Below are 26710 nucleotides of genomic sequence, written 5' to 3' on the forward strand. Positions count from 1 at the left end.
CGCCCCTGGATTGTCCCCCAAGATTCCCCTCCCCTTCGCACCCTTTGTTGCGTTGCCCCGCGCCCACCGGGAACAGGACTGTCTGTCCTTACCCCACCCTCACTTAAAGCGCGGGCGGGTGACCGCATGGGGTGTTTGCAGACTCCGGAAAAAGGAAAAATGGGTAAGGGGTGGCAGAGGGGCTGGCTGCCTTGGAGTGCTGTCTCCCCAGAGCTGCTGATCCCCATAGAGCAGTGGTTTTTAACCTTTTTTCATTTGCAGACCCCTAAAAAAATTGGAATTGCGGTACAGCCCCCTTTAGAAATCTTAGGCATAGTCTGGGGGCACCCAGAGGTCCGCGACACACAAGTTGAAAATCAGGGCCTGGTCACAGACCGCCCCCCCCACCAGGCAGTAGAAGAGCCCAAGAAACACGGAAGAAGCAATTCTACTCCCTTGGTGGAGGGTCCCAAAATCCCAAGTGTCAGCAATTTAGGAACCAGTGAAGATTAAACCTTTCTGCTGTGCTCCCATTGGCTCAAATGCCCCAGCAGGGCATTTTACTCTCTCTTCTTTTACTCCCCCTGAGTTACTGATGTTTTACATCCTGAAACATAATGATCTTCTGTAAAAATGTAGCCCATCTAATATAATGTTGGATGTTCACGTTTTCTATATAAATATATTTCTTGAATCCTCCTAAATTGAATGCCTCAAATATATCTTGTGGCAGTGAGTTCCACCAATTAGTTATGCACTGTGTAAAGTATTTCCTTTTATACATGCTATATATCTTACCTTCTCATTGAATGTCCTCTTGTTCAGATATAATTCAAAAGGTAAAGTAGGAGAGGCCTATTGACCGTCTCTGTGCAATTTATTATTTTGTATCGCTCTATCACATCTTCTCTCATCTACACCTTCTCTTCTGGTGTAGACCAGGTCAAAAGCCCAGATCCTGCAAAGATTTAAACATGCATAACTTCATCCATGGGAAGAGTATTAATATGTGTTATATATGTGCTTAAATCTTTGCAGGATCAGGGGCATATGAGAAAAATTTGTACATCTACTGTGAGTTTCATCTCAGATTTTGGTATCACATGGCCAAAATTTGTGTTTAGGATGGAGCTTGGTAGAGTATCACCATTTATTTTCACACACACACATACACACTTGCTACTTTTGAGGGAGCATTGACTTTCCTGGAAAACAAATTATGTATGCCACTTGATTTCATACATTTCTTCTTTTGTCAAATGGTGAAGCACGAGAAAAGTAGAAAACTAATTGAAAGAAATAAAGATTTGAAGGAGGTGATTGAAGAAGGTATTTTCAGGACAGAGAGAGTGGAAGACTCTTCTAAAGTTAAGTGGGGTAGTATGAGAAAGAAAAAAGGAGAGCCACAAGTGGGAGGAGAAAACAAAAGAAACAGTCAGTAGAGGAGTAGGTAGAAGATAAATTGTAGGAGGGGAGGAAGACACAATTACAGAGCCTTGCAGGAAGGTTGAAGAAAAGGAGTTTGAAATTGACAGTCAATAATTAAGATTAATGATAATGTGTTATTATTAAATGAGCTGATAGCCCCTGAGTGTTATGTGATATTTAGTACAGTGTCAACTCATGCAGTAATAACAAGGGAGGAGGTGCTTACATATACCTTGTTGGACAAGTTTGAACAGGATGAGCTCTCAGAGCCGTGACTCTCACTTGCTTCCTCATGGGAATAGACTAGATAACAAGACACCTGCTGCAGCTGCTATGTTGCTTGGCATTGGGAAGTGTATTTTTTCAGACAGGTTGTTTTTCTCCCTCTAGAGGAAATTAAAGCAAGTTTTTCAGTCAGTTACACAACTGTGTAAAACAGCCTAGCCCAAAGCTTCTAAACCTCTAGCTGCTGCTGACCTTTTTCCCCTCTTTTCATGACACAATACATGATCACACTCAGCTGTATAAAAAAATGAACAGAAGTGTATGCAGCATTGTTTTGCATTAAATGCAGGTTGCTCTTATTATTTAAACGGCGGCATCACTTTCTTCTCCTTACCCCTCCCCCAACTAGAATGTACTTAGCTCACTATGACTTGCAGGAAATTTAAATAAATAAGCATAGACAGGATGTGGCTTGTCGTGGTTTCCAGATGTGAAGGAAGGGATGTGTCAGTCCTGCAAGAGTTCCGAATTAATGTAAATGCAGCTAGATTCCAAGAAGAGTTAGAATATATGTATATACTTTGGGATTTAGAGTTATTACAAAAACTTATGTTTTTCTCTATTACAATAAAATCATTTAGGTGTGTTTTTGTCACTAAGGTAAAGCATCTCGGGCCGCTATATTACAGTACGCAAAACAGTATATGCAGTATTATGATGATTATTGTTTTACAGAAAGTCATAAAATCTATAGCACTCAAACATCCTCCTGTCAGTGTCAATGGAGTTACAGTAGTGATGAATCTGGCTTATATAATTCAGCAAAGCTCTTAAGCACAGGGTCAACTTTAATTAAACTTTAAATGTAATGAGATTGTGTTTAAAGTGTCTGTGGACCCAGTTCTGGGAGACACAGAGTGTTCTGAAATGCTATTAATGTCACTGGCACCTAAGCACGGGCTTAAGTGCTTGCCTGAACGGGGGCCACAGGTCTAAGGGCCCAATCCTGCGGTGTGCTGTGTGACTACTGTGAGGTGTTCAGGATCTTAAACACCCAATGAAGTTGATGGGAGCTTAGAGCGCTCAGTACCTCGCAGGATTGAGCCCACGACCACTGACCTCTGAACACAATTTCTTTGCTAATATGGGACGTAGCACTGCTTTAAAGAGAATGATTCTCAGACTAAGGTCTGTGGGCCAAAGAACACCTTGGTAAATGAGACAAATGTTTTAAGAAACAAGCAAAGGGGACTGCCCATACAGGTGGATCCAGGGCCGTCCTTACCCATACGCAAGGTACGCAGCTGGGTAGAGCACCAGGAAATTTGGGGCACCAAATTTCCTGGTGCCCTGTGCAGCTGCATGCTGCTCCAGCCCCTGCTCCTCCTCTTCCCCGTGGCCTCCGCCCCAGCCCCGCCTCTTCGCACCCCTGCTCCACCCCCACTCCACCCCTTCCCCAAAGCCCCTGCCCTGCTCCGCTCCCACCCCACTCCTTCCCACCCCTGGTCCACTTCTTCCCCATGGCCTCCGCCCCTGCTCCGCCTCTTCCCACCCCTGCTCCATCCCAGCCTTGCCCCCACTCCACCCCTTCCCCAAAGCCCCTGCCCTGCTTCACCCCCACCCCGCCCCTTCCCGCCCCTGCTTCACCCTAGCCCTGCCCCCACTCCCCCGAGGAGTGTAGAAAGGCTGGACCTGCACTCACCAGCGGCTGGAAGTGCAGGGGCCCGGCCCCAGCCGTGCCACCGGTGAGTGCTGGGAGGTGGTTCCCTCCTGTCCCCTAAGCCAGCCCCGCCCCACCCCCATGGAGGCCTGGGGCCCCACACCCTCCTCTGCGTGGGGGACACGCTGTGTTGGGCCCCAGAATAGCTAGGGATGGCCCTGGGTGGATCAATGGAGAGGGGGTCTCTCCCTTACATAGTGGTCTGCAGACTGAGAAAGTTCAGGCTGATGACTTGCTTGTCACAACTCTAAAAAAGATTAATGGTGTCACTAGACAGTAAGCAGGGCATCTTGGTACTTAAACAGGTCCCACTAGATTTGGGGAGAAACAGAAGAGTCCTCCCTTTCCACCCCTCTCCAACTGCATGATTTGAGTTTTAACTGACGTCAGATATTTCTGTGTTTTTAGCTCTTCCCTGTCCCCAACCCCAGTGATTCCAGAAATCTCCAAACAAGTAACGTTATCACACTAGGAACTAGCATAAATGTACAGCCCCTCCCCATAATACTATCTACTGCCCCCTCCGTAATGCACAGAAGCTCCAATCCACCCCACCATCTTCTAGGAAGGAGCTTGCAGTAGACCTAGCACCACTAACAATAGCTCAGGAATCATCAGTCTCTGCTGCAACCAAAGTGGTCTGCCCTCCTCCCAAACATCCAGGGGCTCAAGCCGAGGGGTTTTAACGAGTCCTGGAGGCCAGCCCTGGCAGCTGTGAGGATAATAAATGGTTTAATTGTAGTGATAGTAGTTCAGCAATCAGTTTGCTATACTTTAAAGTCAATGGCACGTGATCAGGCCCTACATTGTCTCACTATCTCTGCAAGAAAAAAGGTCTTAGAAAATGTAGGGTTGCTCTACATAGGGAGTTTTATCAGTATAGTTAAACTGCTCTAGTTACACTGTTAGCACTCCCCATGTGGACACACTTTCTGCAAGAAGAGTTTCTTTTTCCAGTTTAGCTTATGAGAAAAAAAAAAAACTTCTTGTAGAATAAGAGTATCTACACAGGGAGTTATACCAATATAACTAGAGCAGTTTAACTATTTCAGCACATTTTCCCATGTAGACAAGCCCTTACTTAAGAAAGAAATGGCTGAAATTCTCCATTACTTCTGTAGGTCTCTAAGGCCAGGTCTACACTACACACTTCTATATAACTACGTCGCCCTGGGGATGTGAAAAATCCACGCCCCTGCGTGATGTAGTTATACCGACCTTAACCCCCCCTATAGACAGTGCTATGTCCACGGGAGAGCTTCTCCCACCAACATAGATATCGCCTCTCACAGAGACGGAGTTATTAAGCCGACGGGAGAGCACTCTCCTGTCGGCATAGAGCATCTTTACCAGAAGCACCAACAGCTGCTGCTGCGCTGATGCAAGTTTTTAGGCTACATCTACACTGGAAACTTCAACGTGCTGCCATGGGAGTGCTCCCGTGGCAGCGCTTTGAAGTGTGAGTGTGGTCACGCGCGAGTGCTGGGAGAGAGCTCTCCCAGCGCTCCTGGTAATCCACCTCCACGAGGGGAATAGCTCCGAGCGTGCCCACACTATCACTTTAAAGCTCTCAAAGTTGCTGCATTCAGGGGGGGTGATTTTTCACACTCCTGAGCCAGCAAGTTAGAGTGCTATAAAATGTCAGTGTAGACAAGCCCCTAGTGTAGACCTACCCTAAGACAAAGGTGACTCAGTAATCCTGGACTTTGTGAGCTTCAAAGTCTCTCTTCCTGCTGCAAGATGCCTTATCTTTACTAGGGAAAAAAGGCATGTTCTTAACTTATGACCTGGCAAATGAACCTTTACTTACAATTCATCTATTGTGTTTTAGTTAATAACAGGTGTCAGTTTTGTTCTGAACCTACCTATGTTGAGGTATTGGACAATGGCTCTCATTCAGAGGGCAAGCAGTTTGAGAAAGCAGTTCTTGCTGGGTGGGAGACACAGATGAGAGCAAATCTGACAGATTTGTTTTTTTCTCTGTTTTACTGCAAATTCACGGCTGAATGAATGGGGTCATTGGTTGCATATGTATATTTACAGTTAACAAGTCAAATAGTTAAATTAGGTGTGGCTGCTGTTTTTCAGTCTGATCCTCAGATGATTTATCACTAGCTGATGACTGGCATTTGTTTCAGTTTCTTTTTTGCTTGATTCAGGAAAGGAGATTTGCATACATACCCCCAGCTTGCATAAACCGATAAGTGCCTCAACATAATTAAACATTTTATTAAAGCTAATGTTGAAAAAATTATATAATACATCGGTTGGGAAATGAGTGTCTGTACATCTGTGTATATTACTAAGATTATCCACAAATATAAAGTTAGTTTTTAAAAGTCATATGATACATAGAGTACATAATCAGCCATAACTCAAATTTAGGTGAATATATTTAACAATACAGTTTAGATATTAGAATCCGAATACTCGGATACATCACTCATGAAAAGTTGTACAGAGATTTGGTTGTGGAAAGCAAAATACATCAATGAGTGGAGATTGTCCCTCAGTAATTGAGAATTAGGTAGGTTGTTCATTTAAAAAATACAATCCATGAGGAAAGTATTTCAGTTACTTTCCTGACTGTTCTTCTCATCAGAACTCCAGCTCATCCCTCCTGGTATTGCCGATGTCCGGTGATGTGTTCTATGTAGATGTCCCTCAACCACCTGATGGCGTCAGACACCATGAGTTGCCGCATCAGCCGAGTGTAGCATTGACCGATTCTGCATTCTCTCAGCACTTGCTCGTTACTGGGGTCCCATGCTCCTAAGGCTCCAATGATCAGTGCATGTGTCTGGACCTGGTAACACTTAGCTCTCAAGGTTTCGGCCAGAGGGGCATATTTCTCCACCTTTCGAGCTCGGGCATCATGGAAGGCTGGGGTCCTCTTCTCGAACGGCACTGTGATGTCCACCATGATGATCTTCTTCCAGTCCTCGTTGGTGATGATGATGTCCGGTTGCAGTTGGCTGTCGGTTCTGGGGATGGTGGAATTTACGGGAACCTTCTCTACAGGTGGCGGGATGGCTCTGGCCAGGCGATGGCTTTGTGTCAAAGCTGCCAAGCTCTTGAATGGGGCTTGCAGCTACACAGGACGTGGGGTAGCGTCTCGTTGGCATAGCTGCACTTCCTGCATCACTTGTCCCAATTCCCGTGGCTCCATTCAGTGGGACGCAGTTGAGCCGGGCCCTGTGGATGAACCTCCAGTCGGCAAATCGGGTGAAGCTGGCCCCGGGGAGGAAGCGGTTGCTGGCGTCCCACTTGCATGGCACCTCGAACACCTTGCCCTGGTCCGGCTTCTGTCTCAGGTTTTCCATGTATTGGCAGCGGATGGCATCCTTCAGGGTCCTCTCCAGCATGGTTCTAGCTCTCGGAGTGATGATAGTGTGATCTGTATTCTTCACCTGTGGCACCAGGACTCCCAGCTCCTGGCGTTTACTACACAAATGTCATTCATGTACTGAAGCGGATGTATATGTTATTCACCATAGGCCATGTGATGTTATTGACATGAACTGTGACCGTATAGATCATTGTTGCAACCAGAGTCCTATGGCTGCACCAGGTTTTGTACAGAAGAGGTCAAGTGGGGTGTCTATGGAAAGGTTGTAGTTTTCTGGTTATGATTATGCTGTCTGTATGTGTGTTTCATTTTTGTATTTGAAGTTATGAATATTGGCTATGTACTTGTATCTCAATGTGTTTGATTCTAAGTAGCTTTAGTGAAGCATTTGGTCAGCTTCTTGAGAAAGGACTATCTCAGTAAGTGCCCAGTCAGGAAACACTTAACTGACAATGGACTTTGGGAGACACCAATCCACATTTGAGCCTTCCTGGGAACATTCAAACTAACATGTAAACAATGGTGTTAGCCTGCAAAAGCTGATTCATTCATAGACATGTGACTTGCCCAGGTGGCTACAAACTCCATCTTGTTGCTGTGACTTTGCACAGAAGAACAAAAGGGTTTCCGCCCACAAGAGAGAGAATATAAAAGGCCCTGGAAGCTCCTCCATTTTGTCTTCAGCTGGCTTAAGAGATAGCCTCTCCACCCCCAAGAGATGCCTGAAAGAAACTGGAACAAAGGACAGTAACTACGGGAGTGTGAGTGATTGCTGGACCCAGACTAGGAAGGAGTCCAGTCTATCAAAGAAGCTTATTGGAACATTTCTGAGGGTGAGATTTCATCTGTATTCAGTTTCCTACTGTATTAGGCTTAGACTTGCAAGTTTTGTTTAATTTTGCTTGGTAACTTACTTCGTTCTGTTATTACTTGGAACCACTTAAATCCTACTTTTTATACTTAATAAAATCACTTTTGCTTATTAATTGAACCAGAGTAAGTAATTAACACCTGGGGGAGCAAACAGCTGTGCATATCTCTCTATCAGCATTATAGAGGGCAAACAATTATGAGTTTATCCTGTATAAGCTTTATACAGAGTAAAACGGATTTATTTGGGGTTTGGAACCCATTGGGAACTGGGTATCTGGGTGCTGGAGACAGGAGTACCTGCTAAGTGGTTTTCAGTTAAAGCCTGCAGCTTTGGGGGACATGGTTCAGACCTGGGTTTGTGATTATGTTGGATCATATTAAAGAAGTTCTGTATTAAAATCACAAATGAGTTTGATTCCCACAGTTTAAATTCCACGGTATTACTAATTAAGAGGTCTCTTGGTTTTTGGTACTGTTTCTCTCCCTCTATGTGTGAAACTTGCAAGCTGCTAATTGTGTTAGTACATTCTAAGACAGAGTCTGTTCTCAAAGCAATTCTTTGTAACAACAACTACTCACACAGAGAGAGACTCAAAGCAATGCTCTGTAACAACAGAAACAGCATCCAGAGACTCCCCGCCCTTTTGTTGTATTCATCTTGCTTTGTTAACAATTGTGATTAAAAGAGAGATAGAGGGTGTATGTGGATGGATGCTTGGTGTGGATAATAACTGAATGATCAGGGAGGTGCCAGCCTAAGAATCCAGTGTCCATCGGCTGAAGAAGGTGTTAAGTGGAAATAACCAGAGGACCTCCAGAGGGCAGACTGGAATCCATCCAACAGCCTCAAGAATGGGAGAACCAAAGAACAAGATAACATCTGGCAGCACGGAGCTGTCAGGAATGTGCCATCTGCTGATTGATTCAGCAACAGCATGATGAAGCAATTCCCATAGACTGGCATAGGAAGAAATTCCTATAAAAATGGACTCTGGAAAGTGAGAACTTTGGGGTCTGATTCTGCAAACCAACTTCCAGGAGCATCAGATGTGCATCTGACAAGGCCCTGCTCCCTCCTCATGTCCAGGCCACCTGGCCAGTGGCTTAGCATGAGCAACTCTAAGGCTGGTAACTATGATAACAACCTTGCAGAACCTGTGTGTGTGTGTGAATGAATGTGTGAATAAATATGAAATTGAATGGAATGTTATAGCTATAACTAATTGATTATTTCTGTATTCACAATAAATGTGGCATTTTGCCTTTTCCCCTTCAATAAGATCCTGCTGGTTTTTATTTTATTGGTATAACATTTGCAGCAGGCTAGTGTGTCTGGCTCAACAAGACAGGGTTCTGAGGTCCCAAGCTGGCATGGAAAATGGGCCCAGAGGTAGTCTCAGCACATTAGATGGCAGTCCCAAGGGGGTTTCTGTGACCCCACCCATCACAGGCCAAATCCTGCAAATCTCACTTAGAACTGGACCCTAAAGGTGCTGAGCATCCTCAATTCCTATCAACTTCTGTTGTAGTTGAGAGTGCCTCACACCGCATGGGAATCATTCCACACCTTCAGGCCTTATGCAGGCAAAACTTTCATTGATTTTAATGAGAATTTTGCATGTGTAGGGACTCCAGGATTTGGCTCCCCATTTTCATTAGTAATTGCTGAGAGATGGAGATCTGTCTGACTTTCACTGCAATGTTTCTTACCTAAGTCAGAACTCCATACAAAATAAATTACAAGGCCTCTGTAGTGACTGTTTCGGCAGGAGTGCAGTCATATTGTTTAAATTAGCAATGATTTGTTTTAATAAACCTCAGCTGAGAAATCTAAGCCAGAAGAAAACATTCTATATTAACTAGATTTGAGGTTGATACTGTGTTTAGAAGTGTGGCCCATTAATACATTAAATCAAATCCTTTCTCATTAGCAATTCTATAACCTGATTACCTGAAGACAAAGTGTGAGACTCTCAGTAGTTAATGAACAGCTACTGAAATAATCTTTTGTCAGCAAACAGACCCTTACAAACACTGCGGGAGGTGGAGTGGGTTTCTTTTGTTTTGTTTTTTTGTTGTGTTGTTTTGTTTGTTTAAACATGGCTTCCACCTATTTAGCTTCCTTAACAGCCAGCTAAAATTGTTAGTTCAGAGCCCTTTCTGATGGCATAGTGTCAAGTTTTTATCCCTGTTACTCACTGTGAATGTAGTTTCACTCTGCTGCAGTCCGTGGAGCTGCTCAGGTAAATTGGGAATTTGGACAACGGGTAGTTCAGGACTGATCCCATTCTGAAGGCAATGCGAATTTTACTGGTGTGGGATCAGGCCCTTTATGGTAGCAAACTAAAGTTCTTAAATAAAAGTTAAATAGTCATGTGATTTAAAATACAGACTGTTAACAGAGTAATAAGTGAATTATGGCCTGAAGACACTTTAAAACCTGATGATTTTTCTCTCCATAACATAATTTGTTTTGGTTGACTGTTATTTAGTGAGTGCACAATAAGAATTGGATCCAACAGAGCCCTTTGGGTCAAATCCAAAGGCGCCCGTTACCCTGCATCCTCTGGTGGCCAGTGAGACTGGTGGAGCTGGAATGTCTCGTAGTTGATTCAGGCAGTTAAAAGGCAGAGCTCATTGTTCTCTCCTCCCTCCCTTCTTTTGGAGGCAGTGAATAAATCAGAAGCTACATGGTATTTGCAAACTGACCAGTTAAGCTTGATGTAAGGACTCTAGGCATCCTGTTGGAAGTGTAGCTCACAGCCTGATTGTGCCTTGGGGTACCAGCTTCTCCTCCACTGGGTTGACAGCAGTCTTTCCCAGTTGGTGTGGTGATGTATGGGCCTCATCCCCACTCCCACTTCCTCCTCCTGTCACCATAATGGTTTGCTGGCCTCATGTGCTATTGGGCCATTTTTGCCTGAAAAATGTCACTAGCCGTCTCTTGACTTACTAGCTCCATGCTTCCTCCAACTCTAGCATTCCTTATACAACGCTCCCAGTATTCTGCTCCCTCCACCCCCAGCATCTCCTTTTTGATGGCTTCATCTCCTTTCAACAGTCCCCAAACCATTTCAGCTTCATTTCCCCATCATATGAGTCCCAGCTCTCTCCCTCCTTTTTGTTCCATGGATAGGGCCCTATTAAATTCATGGACTGGGAGATCTGGCTGCTGTAGTGCTGCCCTTACTTCTGTGCTGCTGCTGACAGCGGTGCTGCCTTCAGAGTAGGTGCCCGGCCAGCAGCTGCTGCTCTCCAGCTCATCCAAGAGCTGGTTAAGAGGTGACTTAACCTTGGAGAGGGATAGCTCAGTGGTTTGAGCATTGGTCTGCTAAACCCAGGGTTATGAGTTCAGTCCTTGAGGGGGCCATTTAGGGATCTGGGGCAAAAAAAAAATAAAAAAAAATGGGGGATTGGTCCTGCTTTGAGCAGGGGGATGGACTAGATGACCTCCTGAGGTCCCTTCCAACCCTGATATTCTATGATTCTCTGACTTGGTCACAACCCAGCCCTACATGAGGAAGAGATTTCTGATCGTAGATGGCTTTTGAATGTAACAGAAACAGGCCTAATGAGATCAAATGGTTGGAAATTGAAGCTAGACAAATTCAAACTGGAAATAAGGTTCAAATTTTTAATAGCCGGGGCAACTGACCATTGGAACAATTTACCGAGAGACATGGTGGATTCTCCATCACCTGAAGTCTTTAAATCAAGACTGGATCTCTTTCTACAAGGTATGCTCTAGCTCAAGCAGATGTTACGAGTTTGACGCAGAAAGTACTGTGTGAGGTTTTATGTTATCCAGACTAGATAACCACAATGGTCCCCTCTGACCTAAATATCTATGACTCATTCTCACCACTGTCCAGCCACTCACTTAGCAGTTGCCAACAGGCCCAAGAGCTCCCACAGAGGGTGTTCAGTTTCTGCCAGCTGTGGCCATTCCTGCCCCATGACAGCCCCAGAAAATAAAAAGCACCAAAAAAAATGGCAAAATAATGTTTTAATTACATTTTGGTTTAAAAAAAAAAAGGAAACTATTTTTAGTGTCACACAGATTCACATGAAAAAATCAAAGAATAAAAGGCAATCAGCAGACACACAATGTACTTGCTTCATAGAAGATCATCACTGCTGTGGTTTGCTCTTCCAATTTAGAATAACGCCTGTCTTTCGAGTCCAGACTGAGGTAGCTAATATTCTTCCAGGTCCAGGCTCCTTTATGCACAGGCATATGCATTAGTCAGAGCTGTCTATCCTGGATGAAAACGATCCATAAAGCTTTGTGTCATTGGCATATTTGTGGCTATCTGTGTTGACGCACACTGTCAATACTAATGTTGTTTATGTCTGTACTAACATCTTAGAATAACGCAATCGAAAGAATAATAAAAGCCAATTCTCGTCAGTGCAGTTCACTTTCACTTCTATTTCTAGTCAGTGTCATGGTATTCTTCTGCCCTGGCAGAGTCCTGTTTGCATCTGTAGGGGAAGGTTAGATGAGACCTAAACCGAATTTATTGACAAAAATATAAAAGCAGTTATATTTATATTAGGGTCTGCGAAACCTCTCTCACTACAAAGTCTACATTCTGGGTGTAAAGCTAGTTGCAGAGCATGGATGACCCAAAGCTGAAAAGTTACAATACATCCTGTTCAGGAAACTAGTCCAGTCGTGCCCTGCATGCAGCATCCTTGGCTTTTGCAACATTATTTGAACCAATATCACAGGCATGAAAATCAAAATTCTGGCTGAAGGTAACTTAGATGCTATGATAAGCTTCACATGCACATTGTGAGTATGCTTCAGGCATCTATTTTCCAGGGGCTTAATAGTGAAAGTCATATTCATTCTTTGTGTATATGTTCAATTGTCCTCTAGAGCAGAGGTTCTCAAACTGTGGTCCGTGGACCACCAGTGGTCCACGAGCTCCACTCAGGTGGTCCATGGATAGTTCCCTCTAAGGTGCGCGCCTGGGCGGCTGCACACAATAGAATGAAGGGCCACCCACCTAATTAGTGGAGCCACGCAGTGGAGTTGCTGTGATATTCTGAGTGGTTGTAGGGTGAAACAGTGGTCATGGTGAAGTTTTTAGGTGGCCTTTAATTTGCTGTAATACTTGAATGCAGTGTATCACCTACATGATCTTCTGCAACGGTTGCTCTCACCTCAGTTGTCCATTCCTCCTTTCTAACAGATCTGATTTTTCCTCCGTAATGATTCCAACTATCTATTTCTGCCCCTGCAGTGTTGTCATATGAATTTGAAAGAAAACAATAGCTTGGTTCAATTGGCCCTTTCTCTTTGTATCCTTCCTCTCCCCTATTGGCCACATCAACCCTAGTACAAGGCATTTGCTCTTTGCATGCCATAAGCAACTTGCTTGACAAGAAAGTCTTCCAGGGTTCAACATTTCCTGAGGCTATGATCAAAAATTATCAGAACTCCCCTCTCTTCAATCATCTGCTCTCAGCTGGGCTCAGTAGAATCCAATGCAGAACAAGGCTAATGAGCAGAAGCTTTGAGTTCAAAACAGCACAATGCAAGGGAGAAGGGGGAGACGGAGGCCAGAGAATCTTTGGTGTTTAGGTTTTATAATCCTAGCACCCTTATTAGCATACCTCAGTTTGATCCCTCACAGTGTAATTGAACGCATGTTTACCCAGTCACGTAGATACCATAACATGAACACACACAAATCTAGCACTCCCTCACTCCCCTCCTTCCTGTCAAGGGTTGGAATCAGAAGTCTCATTATCCAAACAACTCGACAGCATATGAGTAAGCAGATGAAAGGAACTGGTCATAATGATCATATATTGTGCACTCTCTCAGGAGACCAGGCAAGCTGAGCAGAAACACTGATCAAATATCTCCAGTGCACCTTATTTACAACTGGCAATTTCCTGGGGTAGCTCTACACAGGTATTCTGGGGTTCTGTGTGTGAAATTATAAATGTCGTTGCATGTTTGTGTCTGTTACTTCCAGGTCAAATTGCTCATTATTCCAAGGAAAAAGCTGGCTTTTCTAAATGTACATTCAAGCTCAGATCATTGTTTTTAAAGCCCACAGCCCTGGTTGGAAGAGGGTGCAGAGGTCCAGCCATCAGCAGCAGTGGCAAGAAGCAGATTGTCAGGATGTCTTCTGTGGTACTGGGGGAAAATGTGCTTAGCTCCTTCCCCTGTTTTTCATCTCGTAACATCCTTACAACACCAGCTAGTAGGAGAGGGGGAGGGCATGGCAGGGTCTTGTCCCTGGTGTTTCTAGTATGCATAATGCCAATCCGTGCTATCACTCCTTGCACCTTGTGCACAAGGAGTGCAAAAACAGGATTCTGGCCTTTTCCTGAGCAAGTGCACCAGGCGGGGGATGGAGAAGGAAAGGGCTCCTACATAGGGGCAGTTAGAATCAAGCCTTCCGTTTATCTTTTAGATTCCTGCTTCAGTGCTTTCTAGCTTGCTCACCAACACCAGTAATTAGGATGTTGCTGGCCAAGATCAGCCCTCGTAGTCGCATTGTCTTTGGGTTCTTCCCTCAGTTGCAGCGGTGTGCAATGCAGATGCATGGGTGTAACCGATGGCAGCGTTTGGCCCTGCAGTTGGAAATTGGGGGTCAGTGGGAAGACTCCCATTGACTTCTGTGGGCTTTGGACTAGGCCCTTGAGTAATTCCCCTGATGATGCACACATTGGAATAGAATCCAGCTCTTCCTCTCTGAGCCCTGGAGAATCAGCCGAGAGGAGTGAAGAGCAGTGAAATCTTATTTCTGTCAATAAAGTCAGCAGCTATAACTCGACCACATCCAGGAAGTGTCATATCTACAATCACTTCTCTGATAGTAACCTCTCTTTTAAAACAGTTTTGCCACGTACAGTCACCAGAGGGGGCTCTCTGGCTTTAGATCCTGATCAGGCACCATGCATGCCGGGGTTTGGCTGACTTTTACACAGTGCAAATTATTGAGTAGGGGTTTGTAGGGTTTTTAGTAAGGGCCATGCCCAGTCGTGCAGAGCTCTTGCACTGAGCACAAAGAGGAGACAAGGCTGATGCTGACAAACTTGTTGTCGTTCTTTAGGAGGAGAAAAAGCAGTATTGCTATTTTGCTCAGATTCACCAGGGCAGTAATTCAGGAATCCCATTACCTTTCAGGATCAGAAGAGGCAGGTTAAGATTAAAATGGTCCCAGCTAGTTCAGGCAGCTGGGGTGCAGCACTGGCAAAAGGCTAGTGAATAAAACCCACCCTCTCCTGATCTTATTTCAATAATCTGCACTGATTTCAAAGCACTTTACAAAGGAGGTCAAATACCATTATTTCCATGGGGGAAACTGAGACAGAGATCAATAACTTTCCCAAGGCCACAGACTAAGTCAGAGTTAGGAATAGAAACCAGGTCTCCTAAGTCCCACACCATGTCCCTACAGTCCTGCCTGGATGGGCAAAAGGGTTCTGAGTTTCTGTTGTGTTAGCTGAATCAAGTTAGCGTAACATGAATGAAAGATTTAAGGCATTGGCTAAACTGCATTTGAAGCCATATTAGCTGCTGACATTTACCCTTTATAGACATTAGCTTTGTTCCATTCCTCTGGAACGTCTCCAGGTTTCCAAGATTTGTTTAAAATAGCATTCATGCTTCAGAGCTTCTCAGCTAATTCTTTTAACACTCCTGGGTGCAAGTTATCCACTTCTGCTGATTTTAAAAGGTTTGTTTTAATACAGGTAGTTGCTATTTAACATCCTCCCTAGTTACTGATGGAATGGGAGCTATTTCATTGTCAGATCTGAATACATTATACTATGTCTTTCCAAATACAGAACAAAGAAATGCTTATTGAATACTTTTGCCTTTTCTGCATCATGGCTGACCATTCTACTATCCTCTCTTAGTACTGGCCCAGTACCATTGCTAGGATTTGTTTGTTTGTTCCTGATCTATGTAAAGAATTTTTTCTTATTGTCCTTAACCGTACTAGACATAGATGGTTTTTTCACTGATACCTTTAGCTTCCCTATCAGTCATTGGTATTTCCCAGCTGCTCTTTGTACTCATAGATGTAAGCTTCCCTGTTTTCCCATTTGTTAGAGAGACAAGGTGGGTGAGGTAATATTTTTTATTGGACCAACTTCTGTTGGTGAGAGAGACAAGCTCTCAAGCCACACAGAGCTCTTCTTCAGATCTGGGAAAGGTACTGAGGCCCGGCTTCCACTAGAAAATTGTCAATTTAACTACGTTACTCCGGGGCGTGTAAAATCCACAACCCTGAGTGGCGTAGTTAAGCCAACCTAACCCCCAGTGTAGACAGTGCTAGGTTGACAAAAGAATTCTTCTGTTAACCTACCTACTGACTCTCAGGGAAGTCGATTACCTACAGCGCCAGGGGGACCCCTTCCCTGGGCATAGGTAGTGTCTACACAGAAGTGCTTCAGCCACGGTGCAGCTGTAGCATTTCAAGCGTAGCCCACAGAGTTTCACAGCTAATACAAGGTGGAACTGATTGTTTAGCATAGGTAGTTAACACATAGTGTAAGGGACCATTCAAGGTGAAAGTGGCCACCACTGCAGTCATAGGACCTCTGCAGTCACTGGACAAAAACACCTTTGCAGTCATATGGGAGGTTAGTGGGTAACAGATTGTTGTAACAAGCCATAAATGCAGGGTTTTTATTAAGTCGTGAGTTTTAGTGTCTAGCAGAGTTATGAATTTAAGCTCCCAGGCTCGTCTTTTGGAGGTGTTGTGCAGGTTTCAAGGATGGAGACCGAGTGGTCAGATATGGAACAATCATTGCTCTGTGAAAAGAGCTTACCCACAGGTTGGTATTTTTGTCTTTTATCGTTTTTCTGTGTGAGTTCATTCAAGAGCATAGTGATTGTCTGGTTTCACACACATAGTTCTTATCGGGGCATTCAGTGCACTGGATGAGGTACACCACACATTGTGATAGTGTAAGTAGCCCTTCTGTCAGGTGGAGTCAGCAGCAACAAGGGGCAGGTTCAATATTTAGGGGCTCCTCTTAACAATACAAAACAGAACCAGCTCGACCCCCAACTCAGTAATCTGGGAAAACTAAACACCAGCCCTGGGCATGGCTAAGAGGCAATACTTCCCCTCTCCCAAGCATTGAGTCTATGAGTAACAAAAGAGAAGGCTTAATAAAAGGGAAAGGGAACCAAGCATTAGTTTGGGAAAACATTCCAAACACATTCAAAAGCATACAACCATAAGCAAAACCCTAACCCCACTGTATGTGAGGCAGTGTCCTTTGCCTCAGTTTCCCACCTTGGAGTGGGAAAGTCCAACAAATGAATGTCCCTCTAGCACATCGCTCCCTCTGCTGCACCCCACTCACAGTTGGCGGTCCGTGGGTAGTGAAGTTCAGAGATGTGTTTGCAGGGGTTCACCACCACCCCAGAAAAGGGGGAGGGAGCATCAAGCAATGTCTCTGTGCTCACTGGGCACCTCTGCAACTGGATGTTTGCTGCTGCCACTTTGCTGCTGCTGCTGCTTTTCTGTGCCACCGCCGACTGCATGCTGCCGCCACTGAATGCTCACTGCCACTTCCGCAATGCCGGGTTCTAAGTTTCCACCCCTTCACCCTGGTCTTTAGTGATTACAGCTCTTAGTGAGTTCGCTGGGTAGCAAAGAATCTCACTATCAGAACAACCTCTGCATTGTCTTTCCTTTCACCACAACACCAAGTCAAAGGCATAATCCCAAAACCTGTTTATCAGCGATGGCTTTCAGTTGAATCTAATTACTCTGCCTATACACACTAGAAAGGAAAAGGTCAAATAACATCTAGAACTCTTTTAGCAGCATCCCCACCACCAGCTACAAACATCACATACTCACTGGGATTTGGCATCCCTTCCCCCTGCTTAGCAAGTGAGGTTCAATTTAGGGTGACCTCAATCAGGGCAGATTAAGTACCGTTCTGCTGCCCTTTCACTCGTACAATAAGGATAACAACATGCCATTACCCCTGCACTCAATTTAATAATTTTATTAAGATAATGTTGAAATAAAAAACGGTACAGAGTTCAAGCATAGAAGTTTCTGGTTGTCAGGGAATAAGGTACAGATTATCAAGGGGTGCGAAATTCGGTTTAGGAGCTGGTGGAGTAAGGATTACTGCAATCTCCCCGACTGGGGGTAAAAGTTTAACCGGTCAGAGTACAGACATTGAGATATGGGGGTAAGTTATCCATATAACGGCTATGTTCAGGTACGGAGTATAGTGAGCGGATACGATGGTGGGGATGGGTCTACCCTCATTTGGTGGGATTTAATGTTCAGTGGGTTTATGGTTCCAGTTCATACGGTCCAATGGGGAAAGCCTCTCAGTCCCTTTCCCACAGTGGATGCACAATGTCTTACCGGCTCACTCCTCCTGGTACTGTCGGTGGCCGGTGATGTGCTCGATGTAGATGTCCCAGGACCATCGGATGGTGTCCGAGACCATGAGGCGCTGCATGAGCCGTGCGTAGCGTCTACCGATCCCGCAGCACACGCTCGTTGCAGGGGTCCCAAGCGCCCAGGGCTCCGACGATCAGCTACAGTGATTTGTAACCCAACACCAGCCTAAAGTGATCATTTTGGAAAAGCAGCTTCATCATGCTGCATATCTAGGCAGAGTGGGCATGTCTGTGTAAACAGGTCTGTTTCTGAAGTCTTTTCCCCCAGCTCATCACTAGATGTCAGGAGAGAGCTCATTCAGACCCTGCTTACATCTAGGACCCAGGGATCTTGAAAGGGGTGTTGTGGGGGCATTGATCATTGTATCAGTGGAGATATGGTTGCAGGTTTTGCATCTGTTGTTCTGGCAGGGTCTGGTGCTGCATTCATTTGATATGTCCTGGTAGAGTACTTCTTGGGCATTGGGGGAGCACAGTGAGAGACACTCCGGTAGAACAAAGTAGCTCAGTGTGCAGTTGTGTGCAATATGAACATGCTGTAAAAGAAACAGCAATACTCTAACTGGTAGCTCTAGTAAGGCATTACATGCAAGGAGTGCAATGAACTCTAGAACCTAATGGTGTGTTTGGTAATACTGCCACCTGGTGGAGAAGAAACAGTTGAATTAAAATGGATAGAAGCCTGTGCTTGCATCATAAATGGTGTAAAAATAAAGTGCTGTGTTTTCACAGTAGCTCCCTTCACTCCCCTTCTCAGTAGTGTACACTGGTGTAGCCATGTCCCTGCACCCTGCCTGGCTAAGGGTAAGAACAACAGATCCAGTTTAATTCTGACAAGCTGTCTCGGGCCATGCAAGATAATAATGATTGGTTTTGGTTAACCCCCATTATCTAGAGAGTCTTATGAGATGCCGCACAATTACAAAGTTCGCAGGCCACATCAGTCACCAGATCAGAGTTCTTTCCCCTTCCAAAAGAAAATGCACCCTCCCACACTGATTTGTATTTATCCTTGATCCTCCACACCTTTGTAAACTCTCAGCTAGACTGTTAGAACAGGCTTTACCTGAGCACCTAGCAGAAGCCACCCTGAAGTTCTGACTGACCCAGAATGCAGCCACCTACATAAAAACATAAGAACTTAAGATCGGCCATACTGGGTCAGACCAAAGGTCCATCTAGCCCAGTAGCCTGTCTTCCGACAGTGGCCAATGCCTGGTGCCCCAGAGGGAATGAACAGAACAGGTAATCATCAAGTGATCCATCCCCTGTCGCCTATTCCCAGCTTCTGGAAAATAAAGCCTAGGGACACCATCCCTGCCCATTCTGGCTAATAGCCACTGATGGACCTATCCTCCATAAATTTAATCTAGTTCTTTTTTGAACCCTGTTATAGCCTTGGCCTTCGCAACATCCTCTGACAAGGAGTTCCACAGGTTGGTAGGGCAAAGTGAACACATCATACCTGTTCTCTGCTCACTGCACTGACTGGCTGGATAAGATTTGTGTTACCTGATACCTTACATGAATCCCTAAAAGGTCCAGATCCAGACAACATTAAGAACCCCCAGATCTGACCCACCCTACGATCTATACTCATTCATTATTCTAGAATGAGAGCCAGCTCCTCAGCTGATATAAGTCTGTATTACACTATAAATGGTAACTCACCGAATTATACCAGCTGAGGATCTGGCCCTTGATTTCCCATAAATGAATCCTGTAGAGGGAAGTGGGAAAGCACTCTCAATATTGGGCTTGCATCTTCCCAGGCCATGCTCTGGGGGAATTTGACTGAGCACAAACCAAGCCACATTTAGAAATGACTGCAAGACAAACACTTCTTTTCCCAGGCCTTCCCAACTGCTTAAATCCTGGTTTCCTAGCTGACAGGTAAAGCTGCAGGCAGCAAGGGATCGTGCTATTTGTTCTCTCCTATCGAGATCTTGAATGCCTCAAGTTAGGCCTGGTAATACACTTGTACCACGATGATGGCCCCCAAAGGGTAGCAGTAATTAAATGGTAATGTTGGCTGTATAGGCTAGTAGTTGCTTTACTGCTGTTACAATCTATCACATTTTTACATATTACGTCTTCTTCTGTCTCTGTACTTACTCTGTGAGGCCCTGATTCAGCAGGACATATAAGCACGTTTAAATCCCATTGACTTCAATTGACTTCATTGGGATTTAAGCACATGCTTAAAATTAAGAATGTGCTTCAGTGCTTTGCTGAATAGGGTTGGATTTGAGAATATGCTTAAATGCTGTGCTGAATTGGAACCTAAAAAGTCACTGTGTGTGTACATTAGTCAAATTTGCTATATTTGTGTAGGGTTTCAATCTTGCCAAAGAGGATTTAGGCCAGGTTATAGAGGGCAAGGCTACATAATTTCTGTTTATAAACCAGTGTTCCCAAACACAGAGCCACGTGATGATTCCCAGTCAGTAAAAAAGGATACTTATATGAGCTCCAAGCTGTAAATCTCTTCATATTCTATACAGTGGGGCACTAAGCCATGACTGGGGCTCCTAAGAGCTCCAGTAACAATAAAATAATAATATTAGAAGAAACTCCGGTAGGTAGAAAGGAACAGAAAACAAAAACAGACATGAAGTATTTCAGCCTCAGTGATCTTCATCCGCAATCATTAACCAGTGCTCTCCAAGTCCATTTCATGTGTTCTCACTAGAGTCTGGAAGTTCAACCCAGTGTCACCAGGGTCACCTCCCAGTGGCAACATCACCACTGCCATTAAGTGTCTGTAATTTAACCAAAGACTGAAGAAATTTTACAGCTTTCAACGGACACAAAAATCACATCTTCCGGATGGGGCTTGGAATGTGGTTCTGTTTGTGAATTTTGTTTCCTGCTGGATTTGGGTCAAGTACTTCTGCAGCCTGATCCTGAGAGGCAGCAGATGTATCATAGATGGCTTGGTAGAATTCAACTGTTATTTTGTCACAATTTTGATGGATAATATCAATGTTTATTTTTAAGCATATTTCTCTATTTTTATTTATTTAAATGTTCACAGTTGTGGGATGTTAGTCAATAGATGGGTGAGACAATAATTATTTAATTACAATAGACCTAGAGATTCAAAAAGTTAGAGCTTTATAACCATTAAACAAATTTTCAACATCACATGTCAAAGTATAGAGTGTAAATATCTTTAAATCAAACTCTAATAAGTTCTCAAGCAACAGTTTGCTTACTTTGCCTACCTGTACATTTCGATTGTTATCAATGGAAAAAAAATTTCTTTGGGTTGTGTGTGTGGGATGAAATTGACTTTTACCAACATTTACCATAAAAATCTAATCCTTAGAAACCTAATTGTAGACAAGACAGACAACACACTGTTTACTCACAACTCCCACTGAAGTCAATAAAATTTGAGGGCACTCCACTATCTTTCAGGAAGTCCTTGCAGAATTGATTTCTTAGATTGTGTTTTGGGGACCTTATTTCTCATCTTCAAAAGTCCCGTCAAGTGTTTAGTGCCAGCAAACCCTTGCTTTGAGTGCTCCTAACACATCCTCATATTTTTATATAACTTTTTGTGATCCTTGGTAACTTTTGCAGAATGGGTTTTGGTTATTACAGTTCTTTAACTTAGAAACAACTAAAAATGGCTATTTTTGAAAATGGGGAGGAGGGGAAGGGTTTAAAATGTTAGTGTATTGGGCAGCCTAAAAGATTGCACAAAAGTGGGAATTATTTTAATTGTCAATGGTTGAAGAGGCGGGTGAGTTTTCATCTGCCAGGCTGGTAACAGTCTAAATTAGGAGAGGGACAGTTGTGTTGTAAGTGTTGGAATGCTCTTGATGTGCTAAGCTTGCACAAAACCTTTGACTCTACCAGTGTCTACTCATTTTCTGCAATAATGACTTAAGGGAGGAGCATATGTCGCTGATGACTATCCACTTGTTGCCTCAGTCTTTGGCCTGAGCAATTAGCCAATATGCAGGCCCTTACAGGGTTGCTAGGAGGAGAAACTGATGATACAGATCAGGTACATTCTTTGGTGCAATCTTGTTTATAAACAAAGAATGTACTAAAAGTACTGCTTCCCTGAACACATTAGAAACAAACAGCAGCAGTTTCCTTGCTCAGGAATCCCCAAGTCTGCCTCACCCGCAAGTTCTGTACTCAAAAAGTTCTCTTTGCGTCCTATCAGGGTCACTCATTCTGCCTCTACCACCCCCACGCTGCCAACCCAAACTGTTAGCCCTTGTGTTTGCAGTCAAAGCGCTCGGCCCACACGGCTTAACTCTGATCAGACCTCACCATGCAGCCCATCACCCTGGGTGGCAGCCTCTGTGGTTTCCACCTATCTCACTATGTAAATGGTGTTTAACTGGTCCTTCCACTGAGCCTGAAAGAGAGGAGTTGGCACACCCAAGGGATTTAACCAGGTCTGTGACGGTCTTTGGATCAAAGACCCACTTGATGGCAGTCATTAGCACCTTTCACCATAACATAGTGAAATTCCCTGATCAACATCTCCTATGGTATTTAAACCCACAGGGTGAAATCCTGGCTATACTGATGTTAATGGCAAGATTCCCACTGACTTCAAGAGAGCCATGACTACTTCTATAGTCTTTTAGCCTAGAGACCTGGAGTACTAATAGCTGAATCATAGTGATGGGCTACAAGCATCTGAGAAGGGAGGAGTTTATTTGCAATGGAAGTAATGATACAGCCTTAGGGGCTAATTCTCCCCTTGATGGGCATTAGGAGTAGTTATTCTCCCCTTGATGGGCATTAGGAGTAGTTATGTACACTGCAGAGATCCCTGGTGTTTGGGAGGAGAAGATAGCTTCAATCTCATGTTCCTCTTTCTGAAAGATTTAGGCCATGTTTAGATTACACAGTTAAGTCAACGTATGTTAGGTCAACTTATAGCCACCGCAGTAATTACCGTGGTTTCTCATGTCCACACAACTCTCCTGCTGGTGGTGCAAGTCCTCACCAGGAGCGCTTGCACCAGGGGAACAAGAACAGATGGAGTCTGGGGGCCATGGCCCTCCTACTTCTTACTGGCCATAAGGCAGGTGAGCGACGGGGGTGAAGGGGATGGAGAGGAGCGAGCGGGGGGGAGTCTTGGCGGAAGAGGCAATGCGGGGGTGGGGGAAAGGGGTGGTGTGAGGGTGGGGCCTCGGGGGAAGGGGCAGTGCAAGGGTGGGGACTCGGAATGGGAGGCGCAAGGGAGGGGACTCGAGGAGAAGGGGCGGTGCTACAGCAGAGCCTCAAGGGGAATAATCGCTCCTGGCTTGCACTGACTTAAGAGGAGCAGTGTGCGGGCTGAGAGCCCAGGCTCTCGGCTCAGCTACTACCTGGGCTCTCGGCTCCCTGCTCCCTGCAGAGCTCCCTCTGCAGCCTGGCAACCACCCAGGCTCTCAGTTCCCCACTACCCATGGGGGGGATTTGGGAGCTCCATGTGAAGCAGGGAGTTGAGACCGGGCGGCAGCCGGGAACTCTGCAGGGAGTCCACAGCCTGAGATCTCAGTGCCAGGCCACGAAGTTCCAGCTGTCAGCACTGCTGACAGCTCACAGCTGGAACAAACAACCTCCCCCACCCCCGCTCAATTTCAAAACAGGGACCCTACCAGCAATGGCATTGACATTCTTGTCAATTTCATGACTCCGTCTGTCAGCCACCCTGACAGCCAACAGGTGACACAAGTAACGCAGTGTCTATACAGATACAGCGTCACCAGAACTATGTCCACCTAAGCCTTACGCCTCTTGTTGAGATGGATTTACTAGGTCGGCGTAGTAGGCAAGTTACAGCGGCGGGTGGAACACTGTAGTGTGTACGCTTACATGATTAGGTTGACATAAGCTGTCTTACATCAACTTAACTTTGTAGCGTAGAGATGCTCTTAGTGATTGGGAAAATGAAGAAGTGTCTTATGGCTGAACAATATTTCCTGTTATCACCACCAACCACCATGCTGGGAGGAGAACATGCCTTTTAGTTACTTGTTTGTGCTGCTATCATATGGCAGTGCTAATAAAAAAGATTTAAACCCAATAAATCCTTTATTGCACTAACAACATTTTCAAAATATTAGAGAGAATCAGTTTGTCTAGTCTGTGTATTTCCAGCTGTCTTCACTGTGTCCCTAAAAGCCAAGATGAATGAATTTCCGCTCTGGTTTTTAGCCTGCAGCAGCGGTTCAATAATGATTTACGTCTGCATTACAGAATTCCACAAATGGGCTTCAGACATTTGCTAAGGAGCATGGGATCAACAGGAGTCTATTACTGAGTTTTTAACATCACTGTCAGTAACTGATCAGGCATAACGTGTTTCCTGATCCTTTCACAATACAGAAATATAATTATGGTTCCTTATAGTAAAGTTCTTCGCTTTCACTGTGTCGTTGTCCATTGGCTCAGTATAAAAGATGCTGAATGTTCAACAATCAAAAATGCACTGGGCGAAATTCCTCATTGTGAATAAATTCCAAGGAAGTCAATGAACATTAGGGATATATTAGGCCCATAGCCTGTAAGTGACCCAAACAGCTTAGTTTTTCAAGCGAATCAACTGGTGTCCAGCTGACCACTCCTATGGATTGTGCAGATTATTTTATCTACCAGAAAAACAGTTTATTTAACTCAGACAACTGGCCGGAGCAAGGGGCAACAGCTGCTCAGAAGTGTGGTGTTCTCTGTTGATTCCTTCATTCCATTTTCATTTTTGTCTGGAAACACATAGGATTTGTATTCCCCTATTTACTAAGAGTACAAAATAACAGCTCATATGTAGGTTCTGAAGAGATAGAACAAAAATAAAGCCACTCTAACAGTCCAGACATTGACATGTACAATTATGATGACATGAAGAATAACAACTTACACGTGATATCTGATACAGAATTCAGCTGCCCGCCTTCTCCGTGGCTTAGGCTGCCATGAGCACATCAGGCTCATGATCAAATCCCTCCGCTAACTCCCAGTCAGCTTCCAATGCCAGACTGAGGCTTTGGTCCTAATTTTCTGAGCATTTAATGAATCAAGCCCCAGCTATATTAGTGACCAAATTTCAATATATGAACAATTATTGACAGCTGTAATCCGTAAGGCAAACTACAAAGTATCTGCTTTGTTGAAGTGAGACCATGTATCCAAGAGCTTCAAGGAGTCCTATAGCAAAACCAGAGAGGACAAGACTTGACATTCCTGGTTTTTCTACAGTAAAAAAAGAGAGTCCTTTCTCCCTCTTTTTTTAAAAAAGAGACACTTCCTTTTACATCATAAAGCATACAAAAAGATAAAAGCCCATTTTTCAATAAATCCTTTGTGAGTCACTTTAAAACAGGTAATATAACTTATTAGGAAGATGTAACATTTTATATGATTACTCATCACTGCACTTAGCAGTTCTTCGCATGCTTTTACAACATAATGTTTTAGAGAGTGGACTGCTTATAACTCAAAAGTGAACTTTTCCCGCTGGATCAAGAGCAATATACATTTCTGAAACATTTCTCTTGAATGAAGCTGGGAAAAATCTCACTTCCAATAAAACCAGACTCAATAAATCTGTAGACTACACAAACCCTTTTACCCTATTACAGTTATTCCACATTCACTGCTCCTCCCAGGACAAATGGTTCAAGTGCAAAGCAAAGTATTATAGAATTCCATACCAAGAAAGTAAATATCTCATAAGAGCCTACTGATTTACATTTGCATGCAGTTTAAGCACCAGGTATAACAATGACACTTTCCATCCAAGAATCTCAAAGGGCTTTACAGAAAATTCATTCATAACATTTTGAGTTTGGAAAAAAAAGCTAGTTTTCGGTGAAACATTTTTTCATTCAAAAAACTTGTGCCCATCTATAATTACTACTACAGATAAAAAAATTGGTGTTTGTTTCAATATCAAGATTCCACAATATATGTGGCATCTTCTCTCTTTACACATGGCTCTTATACTGTATAGCTGCTAATCCCTATGTCTAAATTATGACCTTTCACAGCAGAATATGGAACACAGGTGCAGGAGCTGAAATGCCAGCTGTGTGCTAGTACCTCCAGGTACCATAGAAGTGTAAATGACAGCTCCAAGTGATTCGTTTTTGTTCTATATATCAAGACATTGAGCCACCACTGCACTTTTCACAAACACAGTTTCTCACTTGCCCAGCAGCAGATAGCATGAATTTAAGGCTTGCTGGCAAGAAATTTACTTTCCATGTGCATCTTGTCTGATGAGCTGATTGGATTCTCATTTTAAACTTAAACAACTTTTTGAGGAAAGTCTTGCTGGAACAGATGCAGAACAAAAACAAAACAAAAATCTATTTCCTTCTTTCAGAAGTAACGCTGCTGTTGCTATGGCAACATTCTGAGTTGCTGCAAAGAGCCCTTGGGCTCTCTCCTGCTTTGGGCATGTGCAAATCATTGGCTTGACTCCATTTATTAGTATGTGAATTTCACAGGATCAGATTTCACTGGCAAGGGTTAAAAGGCTAATTCATTAGTGATATAACAAAAACTAAGCAGAATTAGACCCCAACAGAGCAATGAGTTTCATGGTGTTTCCAACTCCAAGCATTCAGAACTCATGAATGAGGCCCCAAAATCATGAGATTGGCTTCAACATCATGAGATTTTTTTAAAAATATATATATATGTTGGTTATTTTTTATTTGGCTTCTGGTATTTCAGCCCTTAGGATGCACTGTTTCAA

The 26710-nt window shown here is 44.0% G+C and overlaps 1 long non-coding RNA gene across 2 annotated transcripts; it reads right to left on the reverse strand.

Moving 5' to 3' along the window:
* Position 1: 1 nt before the first annotated feature.
* LOC122464927 lies at positions 2 to 17314 on the reverse strand. Of its 2 annotated transcripts, none has more exons than XR_006289368.1 (3): positions 16856 to 17314; positions 1640 to 1793; positions 2 to 937 (listed from the first exon to the last, which is right to left on the reverse strand). It is a non-coding gene; the product is annotated as an uncharacterized LOC122464927 (long non-coding RNA). The 2 variants fall into 2 exon arrangements; XR_006289369.1 differs by lacking the exon at positions 16856 to 17314 and adding an exon at positions 1885 to 2042.
* Between the last annotated feature and the right edge of the window lie 9396 nt (positions 17315 to 26710).

This window comes from Chelonia mydas, chromosome 3 (assembly GCF_015237465.2).
Source record: "Chelonia mydas isolate rCheMyd1 chromosome 3, rCheMyd1.pri.v2, whole genome shotgun sequence".
Lineage (NCBI taxonomy): Eukaryota > Metazoa > Chordata > Testudines > Cheloniidae > Chelonia > Chelonia mydas.